This window comes from Hibiscus syriacus, unplaced genomic scaffold (assembly GCF_006381635.1).
Source record: "Hibiscus syriacus cultivar Baekdansim isolate YM2019G1 unplaced genomic scaffold, ASM638163v2 tig00019905_pilon, whole genome shotgun sequence".
Taxonomy (NCBI): domain Eukaryota; kingdom Viridiplantae; phylum Streptophyta; class Magnoliopsida; order Malvales; family Malvaceae; genus Hibiscus; species Hibiscus syriacus.
The window spans coordinates 98,576-111,211 of NW_024062478.1; positions in this window are offsets into that span (position 1 = coordinate 98,576).

Here is a 12,636-nt window from a genome sequence, read left to right on the forward strand (position 1 = left end):
AAACTTATAAAATTGGTCAAACTTGTCAAGCTTGTTAGGATGCACATGTGCTCAAATAATCAGGTATTTGGATAGTCCCGTACCACTCATGGCCTCTAATCAAACAAATCTCAGGTGTCCAAATTGTTTTCCCGAGCGCTACACATGGTCACAAATTAGGTTAGAGCCCAAAGGCTGCGCGTAAACAAGGCATGAAACAACTAATCACGAGTGTAACACAATGGTATTCAAAGTCTTATGTTTATCTTAAACTTGTAAGGTATATTATGTTTGAGTATATTTTTGTCATTTAACTTTACAAAATCTTAAATTATGACTAAAATATTAATCCTTCAAATATGACAGCTTGCACTACCTTTAAAGGAAAATATGTAATTAATAATTTACAATTTAAAATCATGTTCTGTTTGATTAATAAAAAAACTAGATTCAAAAATCTTTCCAACCATATAAATTAAAGCTTCTAATTTAATTCGTACTATTTATGGTGAATTTTTGAAGTCACTGTCCTTGCTATTTTTCAAAACAGTATGTTATATTCTCTTCTAAGCTTTGCTCACTTAAAAGTTTATAACTCTAAATATATAGCTCAAAATCAATAACCGTTTGTTCTAAATTCACTACTAAAACTGTTTTCTAAAGATTCTGCTGCCCAGAATTTTTTACCTTTCATCACTTAAAAAATCATATATATTTTTACACATATCGGAATCAGTATCTATTTGTTTTAAAGGAAACTAGACTTAATCTCGGTTACAACTATATAAAGATAACTTCCCAATTATTTTGATAGAATTTACTACAAATTTTTAAAGTTACTGTACGTTCAAACAATTTTTCTGGGCAGATTTTCACAACTAAATGTTTTGCTTAATATAAAGCATTCCAACATGCTTTTCACCCAAAGGCATACAACATGAATTCATTATTATCACAAGCATCATATTTATAAATTTTCAAGAAGCATAGATGAGTTAGAGTGTAACACCCCAACCCGTACCCGACCCGAATACGAGTCTGAGATGTTACATTGACATTTCAAAACCTTTATTCTTGTAAAATAATTGAACATTTGAACTTATATTAAGAAAATACGATCATATATTGTTCAATTGTGTTTGGTATAAAGTTTTGAGATAAAAATGTTTTATGAATAGTGAAATACGGTATAAACAGTATCGTGAACAATAATGAACAGTGCCATGAACAGTGCTACAGTGCATCAATGCACCAAAATTTCGAAGCAAAATTGTGCATCGATGCACTGTTACAGTACATCGATGCACTGCTACAGTACCTTTTGTAAAACGTTCATAAAACTCGTAAAAATTTAACCGTTCATTACTATACATTTACATTTGCATAAATATGTTTAAAATATTACAAAACTCTATCTTATGATTTTACAAACCGATTAGAACATATCGGATGTAAACCTTTATTTATATGCCAACCACTATCATTATTACAAAATACATACTATACATTTCTTTTCTATTCTGATCTTTGGAAAGAAGGAACTGACCTGTCTTGCATAACTTTTATCAATCTTCCTCTTCTCGGAACCTACGTGTGAAACAATCACACGCTAAGTCTACGACTTAGTGAGACATATAAACATATAATATAACCATATAACATTTCGTATAAACAAAAAGGTATACATCTGCGAATACTATCATTAATCCCTTTTTCTTTCCATATATTCATCATATAACACATATATCACAATACTAAGGAATAACATATCATCATGTAATTTCTATAACATATTTTATATTACTAAATATACATATCACATATATTATTTCAAAACATAACACACATCGTATCATATCAATTGATTTATTTACTATCTTTAAAGTCTATGTATTAGCCCATGTATACTTTTGAGAACTTAAGGTATGTGAGTACATTGAGGTTGTGCACCACTATGTTGTCACCACAGCTCATATAAATGTCCCGAAGAACTAGTTCATAGATTCCGAAGAACCTAGGTAATCAGTCCATATGTCCCGAAGAACATAGGTAAACAGTCAATATGTCCCGAAAAACATAGGTAAACCCTCGACCCTTGGCATGCCAACTATACCCCTAGCTCTCATATCACATAACATGTGCATTATCATTTATAACAGTTCATATTACTTATTCATATCCTTTCTCTTATAAACACATATCTTTTCTTTTCAGTCACGTATCACATGTACGTGTAATCATTGATCTTATAATCACATGTTCCTTCTCTTCTGTCACATGCCACGTTTGTGTAAACATATATCTCAAATCATATGACTTTCTCATATACTCTCATATTTCATTATCACATATTCATTTCATTCTCTATGTCCTTATAATAGATTCTTATATCATCACTTGTTTCCTTTCTACCTATTCACAATCACACTAACGTGTACTCGCACCTATCATTTAACATATACACTCATATAATCAAGCATACATACATTTCATGTCATTCATATTACATAATGTAGTCATGTAAATCATGTCACATACAATAACATTTTAAGAGTTACTTCTTACCATAGTAACTCTGTCACTGGCTCATCGCAAGCCAATGTTCTTCTATAACATAAGCACAAATTAAATTACACTCACCTTAGCCTTGCTTTGATTCGATCCTAATTCTTTGATTGTTCCTGAACTTGTTTAGGCTCAATATCTACATAAACATAAATTCTGATACGATTATCAAAAGCCTAAACCTTATAACTTGATGTTAATAACTCAGGATAATTTAATAAACCAAATTTTAGCTTTTCCTTTAAGAGTGTATCAATGCACTATGGGTGCATCGGTACACAGAATAGCTTCGAAATATCCATGCATCAATGCACCCCTTAATGCATCGATGCACCTACCCAGAAATCACTGTTCATTGCACGAAAATTTACTCTTTCAATTTCAATTCTTCAAGTTTCATTCTCTTTCATATTCTTAACTCAAATATACATGCTTAAACTCATTTATATCTATTTATTTCATCTTAAACCTCAAAATTCTATTATTCATATATAAATCAATAATCATACCAAATTTTTCATGTTATCCAAACTTAATTCTAACACTTCTAACTTCTTATTCTCATAGATGACAAGTCAAATTTATCATCCAAATTCATTTAAACCTTCATATTCCAAATTTCACTTAAAACCCCATTTTCTTTAATCTTTCGTAACTTCTTCATATTTTGATTTTAAGGTAACTTAAGCTTTTCTTAAGCTTAGTTATCATCTAATGATCAAAACCCACTCTTAAAATTAACAAATAATCAACAAAATATAAAACTCACCTTTGCTCTAGCTTGGGCACGTTGGAGAATAGAAGAAGATGAAGAAGATAAGTTTGGAAACTTATCTCTTCACACATACATCACATGGGTATTATAATACCCACTAAATTTTATTTAATTATTATTCTAGTTCAATGACCTATTTGCCCTTTGACTCTTTCAATAATTACTAACAACCCTTCAGGAAATACTTTCAAATAAATCATTGAACTTTTTAACTTTTCCACTTTAATCACCAAATTCTGAAATTTTACAATTTGATCACTAACCTGTAGTTTGGGATGTTACATAGAGGGTATCACCTTGATGAAAGAACATAAAGAAGCTTATTTATTTAGCTTTCCACCACATTCTCCTTTCCTTTAACCGTTGAAGCTTCACCACCTTCCTTCCCTACACAACATACATATATGAATTTCTACTTAATAGTAATTTAAAAGAAGCATGTAAATGAGCTTAAAGATATACCAAATGGCTCTAAAATCATAGAAACATTTTCCCTACATGGCCAAACTCATCAATCCTAAACTTTCCATCACCGTTCCATGAAACCTTTGAATACATGCTTATAAATTTACCTTCTTAAAGCTTGTAGGAGGATGAATGAAGAGTAGAAATGTTTTTCTCTCAACTCATTTCCTTATTGTGACTTTTAGAGAAACAAAGATGAATGAAAACTAATGGAAATGGTGGGAAATAAATCTAAAAATGAATACATGAAAAGATAAGGCCATTATGAAAAAAAGATAGAAGAAAATAGGGACAAGTAAGTCACTTTTCCCATACCCCTAGCAGCCGGCCAAATCTTTTCCATCATTTTGGCAGTTGGTTTTTATTAAAAAAATAGGTAAATCACTCTTAAGGCCATCCAACTTCCCACCACTTCACACAAGCTTCTCAACACCCTTAATTAGTTACAAAAAGGTCAAAAATTCTTCTAATTTTAAACCTAACAAAACTCGAATCCAAATTAAATTTTCCCATTATTAACAAGAGTCAACGCTCGAACAATAACTTGAGAAATTGGGTCATTACAATCCCTACAAAGCAAGCAAAAAAAGATCAATTTGGCATCCCTATCTTATAATCCTATTCTTTGTTGGTAGACTATCATGCACTGTCAACCATGAAATAAAAAAATGTCGAGGAATGAGCAACCTTCCCCATACAACTCTAAACCAAGGCACCATATCATGTTTATGCCTAAACAATTCACATACCTACCTTGCCTTGTACTCCTCCTGCAAGTTACCAATAACGGTCAAATCATCTTTAAGCTTGATTAATTTTTTTCAAGCCCAACTATAACTAATCTTAACTTGAAATTACCAAATACTGCAACCTTTCAGCAAATATTTATCCACCCAAGCTACCAAAGAGAACTAGACTTGAATAGAATTAACTACAAACACTTCATCACGCAAGCTTTATTTCATACTAAAATGTCCTTAACCCCAAGTCTCCTTTACACTTAGGGTGACAAATTCTCTTCCAACTAACTCTAGCCCCATGAGTAAAAACATCATTTCCTTTCCAAAGAAAAGTTGCGTAAATCTTTCTAATTTCTTTATGACCTTTTTAGGTGGCAAAATAATCCTACTCCAAAAGTTTTATATACTAAAGATCAGTGCCCAAATGAGTTGTAACCTACCAACAATAGATAGATATTTTGTAGACCAACTTCTAATTCTCCTCACAATTTTTTCCACTAATCCCTCACAATCAGTAGAAGATAAATTTTTGGTAACAAGGGGAACACCTAATGTCTCACAGGAAATGAACAAATATTAAACCCATATATCTCAAGAAGACTTGAACATCAGAATCTCTCACACCAGAATAGAAAAAATCACTTTTAGATGTATTCATCTGCAACCCTGACATCCTGTGAAACACTTCCAAAACATTTTGGATTGCAAGAATAAAATAGAGGTTACCTTTAGTAAACACCAAGAGGTTATCAACAAAACATATATGAGTTAACCCAATCCTCCTATATTTAGGGTGGAAATCAAAGACTCCATGCTTCTCTGCCAAATTTAACAAACAAGAAAGCACATTCATAACCATAATGAATAGATAATATAAGAAATAAGTGAATCTCCTTGTCTAACTCCTTTAGCACCAGAAAAATATCCAACCAACCCACCATTTATGTCCACAGAGAACTTAGGCCTAGTTATACAAGCACAAATCCATCCCCTAAATTGTTTCTAGAATCCCATCACCCTAAGAATCTAAGAAATAAAACATCAACCGATATAATTAAAAGCTTTCATCAAATTAATCTTCAATGCACACCTAGGATATAAATATTTCCTTCAATAACCATTCACAAATTCTTGAGCTAACAAAATTTTCCACTATATCTCTACAAGTTAAAAAGGCACTTTGAATAGATAGAATTAGAAATGGAAGCCACTGTATTTAGGGATGTAAAATCATGTAATCGTTCAGGTTTTAGTCAGATCTTGTCAGGTCGGGTAAAATCAGATACATGTCAATTGAGGTAAATTTGATGCTTCGACTCAGATCAGGTCAGGTCCAGGTCATTTTCAAGTTGATTTGACACCAGGTACAGTTCGAGTTTAGGTTGGGTTACTTTTAGTTCAGATCGATGTCAGTTTAGGTAAAAACAGTTCAGGTCCAGAGCAGTTAAAGATGTAATACCCCAAATATCAGTGTAGGGACTTTATTTAAAAGATTTGAAAGTTTAAGATTTATTTGAATAAATGGTAAAAGATGAAAAAATGATTTGGAATAGTGTTTAGACTAAATTGTAACAATAGATAAATTAAGAGGGAACTTTGGTCTTTTAAAAGGGAAAATAAATTTTTAATATATTCCCTATTAGGGATTTTAAAAGGGGGAAAAGAGGAAAGTAAGCTATTTTTTACTCTTCTTCTTCTTCTTCTTCTTCTTCTTCATGTAGGTAGTGCTCTCCTCCATAGTATAAGGTAAACTTCAGTTAGTTAGTTCTTCCTTTAAATTTTGTGTTGCTCTTATAACATTAAGTGATATGTAAGCTTAAGGAAGGATTAAAGAAGATTAAAACTAAGTGGTGGATGTTTTATATGAGATTTAAGGAAATGGGGTTTTTTGAATGATATGTTGATTTATGAGTTTTTATTGAGGTTTATTAGTAGAATTGACTTGTAAAAGAATTAAATAAGAGATTAGAAGTAAGAGATATGATTAAAAACATGTTTAGAAAAATGATATGATTCTTGAGTTGAAGTGTTCTATGAAGATTCTAAATGTTATAAGAGGTTAAATGAAGGAATGTTAGTGGGGTTAAGTAAAGAAAAATTTTATAGTATTGTTGGATGTAAAAGTAAGAGATTAGAGGGGAAATTTAGTAAAATTCAGGCTGAAAAATAGCAAATCTGGGTAAGGGTATCGAAACTGATAGAACAGTACCGATACTATAGGTGTAAATAGGTAAAAATGTGACGAACAGTATGGGTACTAATGCAAGTGGTATTGATATTGATAGGGTATCGATACTAACAAGGGGAAGTATCGATACCATGGATCAAAAATGTCAAAATGATATCGATACTGAAAGGGAGTATCGGTACCATAGTATAGTAGTATCGATACTGAGAGAAAGGTATCGATACCATGCAACACGAAATATAGAAATGGTATCGATATTGAAAGGGGGTATTGGTACCATAGTATAGAAGTATCAATACCGGAGTAGTAGTACCGATACTATTGAGTTTGGAACTACAAGATAGGCTAAAATTGTTATAGAAATTAAAATAATGGTACTTTTGAATATTATTAAAGTATAATGTTAAGGAGTATACTAACATTGGTATGTTATGTGTACTTAATGGATGTTTGTGTAGATCGTAATCAAGCTCCTAAATCTAGCAAGAAAAGGGGAAAAGATAAAGTTGATGATTAGCAATACATCTCTACATCTTATTAGCGGGGAGTACCATGTGAGTATATTTATTGTAATTATTTTAGATGAATAAGATTCATAATGATTCAAATTAGAACATTTAAGTTAATGTATGTTTTATAGTAATTAATATGTTATCATTATATGTATAGAAAGGATATTATGAATGAGTTTTAAAGTATAAACTGCTCTAAAATGAATTCATAACTAAAATGCATGAAAAGAGGTATTATGATAGGGAAGCGGTGGCGGGTTAATGAACGTTGCTCTTGTTGAAGAATCAAACCTAGAAAGCTCTAGACTCGATTAAGAACAAAGGGGATGAATAGGGGATTTCCTGCATGCACCGTCTTCAGTAAAATGGTCATATCTTGAGTTCCCAATATCGGATTGATGCGATTAAAGAACCGTTGGAAAGATAAGAGATAGATGGTTGTATCTCCAGAAGACATGTCGACCGGATAACAACTGGATCCCCTTCAAAAAGTTGTTTCAAATCTGCTACTATTAGACCCTTACGGATGAATGCTTGAACTGCGATTTGAAGCTTGTCTTTAAGAAGTTTTGTCCGGCCTCGTGTGATAGGGCCAAGTGGTATAGTAAATTCATCATCCTTAGCTTTAGGGCATGTGGTGCATGTATCATCTCCCCCTTCTTTAAAAGGATTCGTCCACGAATCTGAAATATCAAAAGGAGATAAGTCAGAAACATTAAAGGATGCACTCACGTTATACTCACCGGGGAAGATCAATGCGGTAGGCATTGTCATTGATTCGTTCAAGGACTTGGAATGGGCCATCTCCTCGTGGGTCTAGCTCAGATTTCCTTTGTGTCGGGAACCTTTCTTTTCTCATGTGAACCCATACCCAATCTCCTAGTTCAAAGGTGACATGTCGTCGGCCCTTGTTAACTCGGTTTACGATTGCCTCGTAGGTTTTCTCCATCTTGAGTTTGGCTTTGGCGTGAATGTCTTTAACAAGGGCAGCCTTCTTTTCACCATCTAAACTGACAACCTGATCTAAAGGTAAGGGAATAAGATCCAAAGTAGTTAATGAGTTAAAACCATAAACTATTTCGAATGGAGAATAACCTGTTGTGGAGTGAATGGATCGATTATAAGCAAACTCAACAAAAGGTAAACATTCTTCCCAATTACGGGTATTCTTACCTACCACAATTCTTAGCAAAGATCCTAGAATCTGATTTATTACTTCAGTTTGTCCATCGGTTTGAGGATGACAAGAAGTGGAATAGAGAAGTTTTGTGCCAATCTTACCCCACAATACCTTCCAAAAGTGGCTTATAAACTTAGTGTCACGATCGGACACAATGGTGCGAGGAATGGCATGAAGGAGGACTATTTCTCGAAAGAATAAATCAGCAATATGTGTGGCATCGTCCGTTTTATGGCAAGGAATGAAGTGTGCCATCTTTGAGAATCTGTCCACAACCACAAAAATACTATCTCGTCCTTTCTTAGTGCGGGGTAAGCCAAGTATAAAATCCATCGATAAATCGATCCAAGGAGAAGAAGAAATTGGTAAAGGCGTGTACAAACCATTAGGATTTACCTTTGACTTTTCTTGTTTGCACGTGATGCATGATGCACAAATCTTTTCCACTGTTTTACACATATGCGGCCAAAAGAAGTGTTCCATGACCATATCAAGTGTTTTTGTGAATACCGAAGTGTCCCATAAGTCCTCCGGCATGTGACTCGTGAACCAAGAACTCTCGCAAAGAGCCTTATGGTATACACAACCTGTTCATGCGAAAAAGAAAGCCATCTACAAGATAAAACTTGTTAAAAGCACCTTTTACACATTGTTTATAAATCTCAGAAAAATCTGGATCGTTAGGATAAAGTTATTTGATATGTGCAAAACCCAGAACAGTAGCATGCATTCGAGTGATAAGTGTGTATCGTCGAGATAATGCATCAGCTACAATGTTATCTTTCCCTTGTTTGTATTTGATGATGTTAGGAAAAGATTCAATGAACTCAACCCATCGAGCATGTCGTTTGTTTAACTTACCTTGTCCATTTAACCATTTGAGTAATTCATGGTCCGTGTGAATGACAAACTCTTTAGGGAGAAGATAATGTTGCCACACTTCGAGTGCTCGGACGAGTGCAAGAAGTTCCTTGTCGTAGGTAGAGTAGTTCAATTGTGCACCTTTTAACTTTTCACTAAAGTAAGCGATAGGTTGTCTTTCTTGCATGAGGACGGCACCAATGCCTATGCCTGAAGCATCACATTCTAGCTCAAAGGTGTTAGAAAAATTGGGAAGACGAAGAATAGGGGCAGAACATAACTTATCTTTAAGAAGTTCAAAAGCTTTTTGTTGTAGTGGTCCCCATTTGAATTCAACTAACTTTTTGATGATCTCGGTTAATGGTGCAGCAATGGTTGAGAAATCTTTGACAAAGCGACGGTAGAAACTTGCTAAACCATGAAAAGATCTTACCTCGGTGATGGAAGTAGGCGTGGGCCATTCTTGAATTGCCTTGACCTTCTCTTTATTTACATGAATACCCTGTACACTAACTATAAAGCCTAAAAACATAAGCTTATCACTGCAAAACACACACTTATCCATGTTAGCATATAAATGTTCTCGTCGAAGAACTTCGAGAACCATTCGAACATGAATGACATGAGAATTAAGAGAATATGAGTATATAAGAATGTCATCAAAGTAAACGACAACAAATTTACCTATAAACTCCTTAAGAACGTGATTCATTAATCTCATGAAGGTGCTTGGAGCATTTGTGAGTCCAAAGGGCATAACAAGCCATTCATACAAGCCGAACTTTGTCTTGAATGTTGTTTTCCATTCGTCTCCTTCTTTCATTCGAATTTTATGGTAACCACTCTTCAAGTCAATTTTGGTGAAGATACTTGCACCATGTAGTTCATCCAACATATCATCTAGGCGTGGAATAGGATACCTACACTTGATTGTTATCCGATTGATAGGTCGATAATCTACACACATTCGGAATGTGCCATCTTTTTTTGGAACTAGAATGACGGGAACTGCACAAGGACTAAAACTCTCACGGATGTGTCCTTTTTGTAATAATGAATCTATTTGTCATTCCAATTCCTTCGTTTCCTCAGGATTGCATCGGTAAGCGGGGCGGTTTGGTATGGTTGATCCAGGGATAAAGTCAATTTGATGTTCGATTCCTCTTGTAGGTGGTAAACCATCCGGTCGGTTGCTTACGACATCTTGAAACTCCTGTAATAGTGAAGAAAACACACTAGGCAAATCTGTGATGTCAGTGATAGTTGATAAAATGGAGTCTTTGAAACGGACTAGAATGCACGGCCTATTTTGAAAAAGGGTCTCTCTCATATCTTTTGCACTCGCATAAATGTTTTGAGACACTCTTTTATTTTCACATTGAGGTTCACTCACCACCCGTGGGTCATTTGTTTGGCTTTTATCGGTTGTGACCTCTTTTGCCTTTTGTTTCAAATTCCCTGTTTCCTTGAGAATTCGTTGTTGATCTATGAGAATCTCTTTGGGGGGTAGGGGGTTAAGTCGGAACGGTTTACCTTTTATTGGAATTGTGTAAGTGTTCTTTCGACCATAATATGTGACGTCGTTGTCGTATTGCCAAGGCCGTCCTAGGAGAATGTGGGATGCTTGCATCGGAATTACATCACACCATAAGTCGTCACAATACTTTCCCATCTTGATATTAACGAGGCATTGTTTAACCACCTTCATCTCGGCACTCTCATTAAGCCATTGTAAGCAATAAGGTTTTAGATGTCGTTGGCAAGGAAGTTTAAGTGATTCAACAACGTTGGAGCTAATGACGTTGACACAACTACCATTGTCAATGATGATGGAGAATGGTTGTTCCTTGATTAGGCAGCGTGTGTGGAAGATGTTGGAACGTTGTATGTCAGACTCGTCGGATGCTTGGATGTTCAATGTATGACGGATCACCAAGATTGTGCCATTGTCCTCATCGCTTCCATAGTCATCACTATCTTCTTTGGCTTCGACATGTACTGGTATGTCGGCGATGTCGTCATCGGAGTCAGAATTGTAAGATCCATCACCTAGTATGGTTAAGGTTCTCGTGTTTGGACAATTGCGGCTGATATGGCCTCTTCCTAAGCATTTAAAACACTTGATGTCTCTTACTCGAGTGTCATCTTTAGGGGCTGGAAGTGTCTCATTCTTTGCAGGTCGTTGTTTTTCTTTGTCGAGTTTGTCATCTCTCAATTTTTTTTTGAGAAGATGGAGTAGAAGATGAGGAAGGATTTTAAGGATTACCTTGGTAAGAGAATGAAGTACCTTGGTAATGTTCTCTGAATCGGAATCTCCTTTGTATTTGTGCTTCGATTGTCATTGCTTTCTTCAGTGTATCTTCGAGGTTTTCGTACCCATGGAGGTCAAGAAGATCAGTGATGTTTGAGTTCAAGCCGATGACGAATCTTGACATGGTGTCCTCTTCTTCTTCAGTTATGTTAGCCCTATTGAGTAAGGACTGCATCTCCTTGTAGTAATCTTCAACTGAACTTCTACCTTGTCGAAGTCGGTGTAGTCGTTGTTTAACTTCTCGTGTATAATGTGTCGGTAGGAATTGATTCCTCATGGCATGTTTGAGTTCGGTCCAAGAAGTGATTGGTTGAATTTGGTAGCTGTCGATCTTTTTCCTTGTTTGCATCCACCAAGTGTGAGCATATCCTTCGAATTCCAAGGTGATGAGGGGAACTTGTTCAGCTTGGGGGTAGTCATGGTATGCGAACAAGAGATCAACTTTTCCTTCCCAATTGATGTACTTGTCTGGATCGTAGTCTCCTTTAAAAGACAAGATCGTGAACTTTGGATTTGGAAAGAGTTTGGGTGTTTGAAAACGTGGTTGTGCTCGCCTGGGGGCCAAAAGTTCAACATTGTTTGGCCTTGGATTCTGGTTTGGTAGATCCAGTTGTAGTTCTTGTCGTTCTCTCAAGGCATTGTTAAGTTGATCAAATTGAGTTGTGAGTCGTTCAAGTGCGGCTAAGATGGCCGTAAGTGTCTCATTGTTATTGTCGCCCATCCTGCAATTATAACACTCAAAAGAAGATTTTAAAGTAGAATAAAAATAAAAGAAAATAAATTTAACAAAGCAAGAAACCTCACAAGTCACTCCAAAAAAGTAACACAATGAGAGTAAGACGATCTTGTACTCTTCAAAACTCACTTTACCAAGTAGTCTTTCACAGTTCGTATCGGAGTTTGATTACTAGCAAAGGCGATAAGAAAAACCTAAAAGCTCTAAGAGGCCAAACAAAGGTTAGACTCCAAGAGAACAAGAATGCAAAGAAGGAAGAAGTATGCAAACTCTTTAGTCCTACTAACACAAAGGAAGATAATGTGTTAGATAATGCAAAAGAAC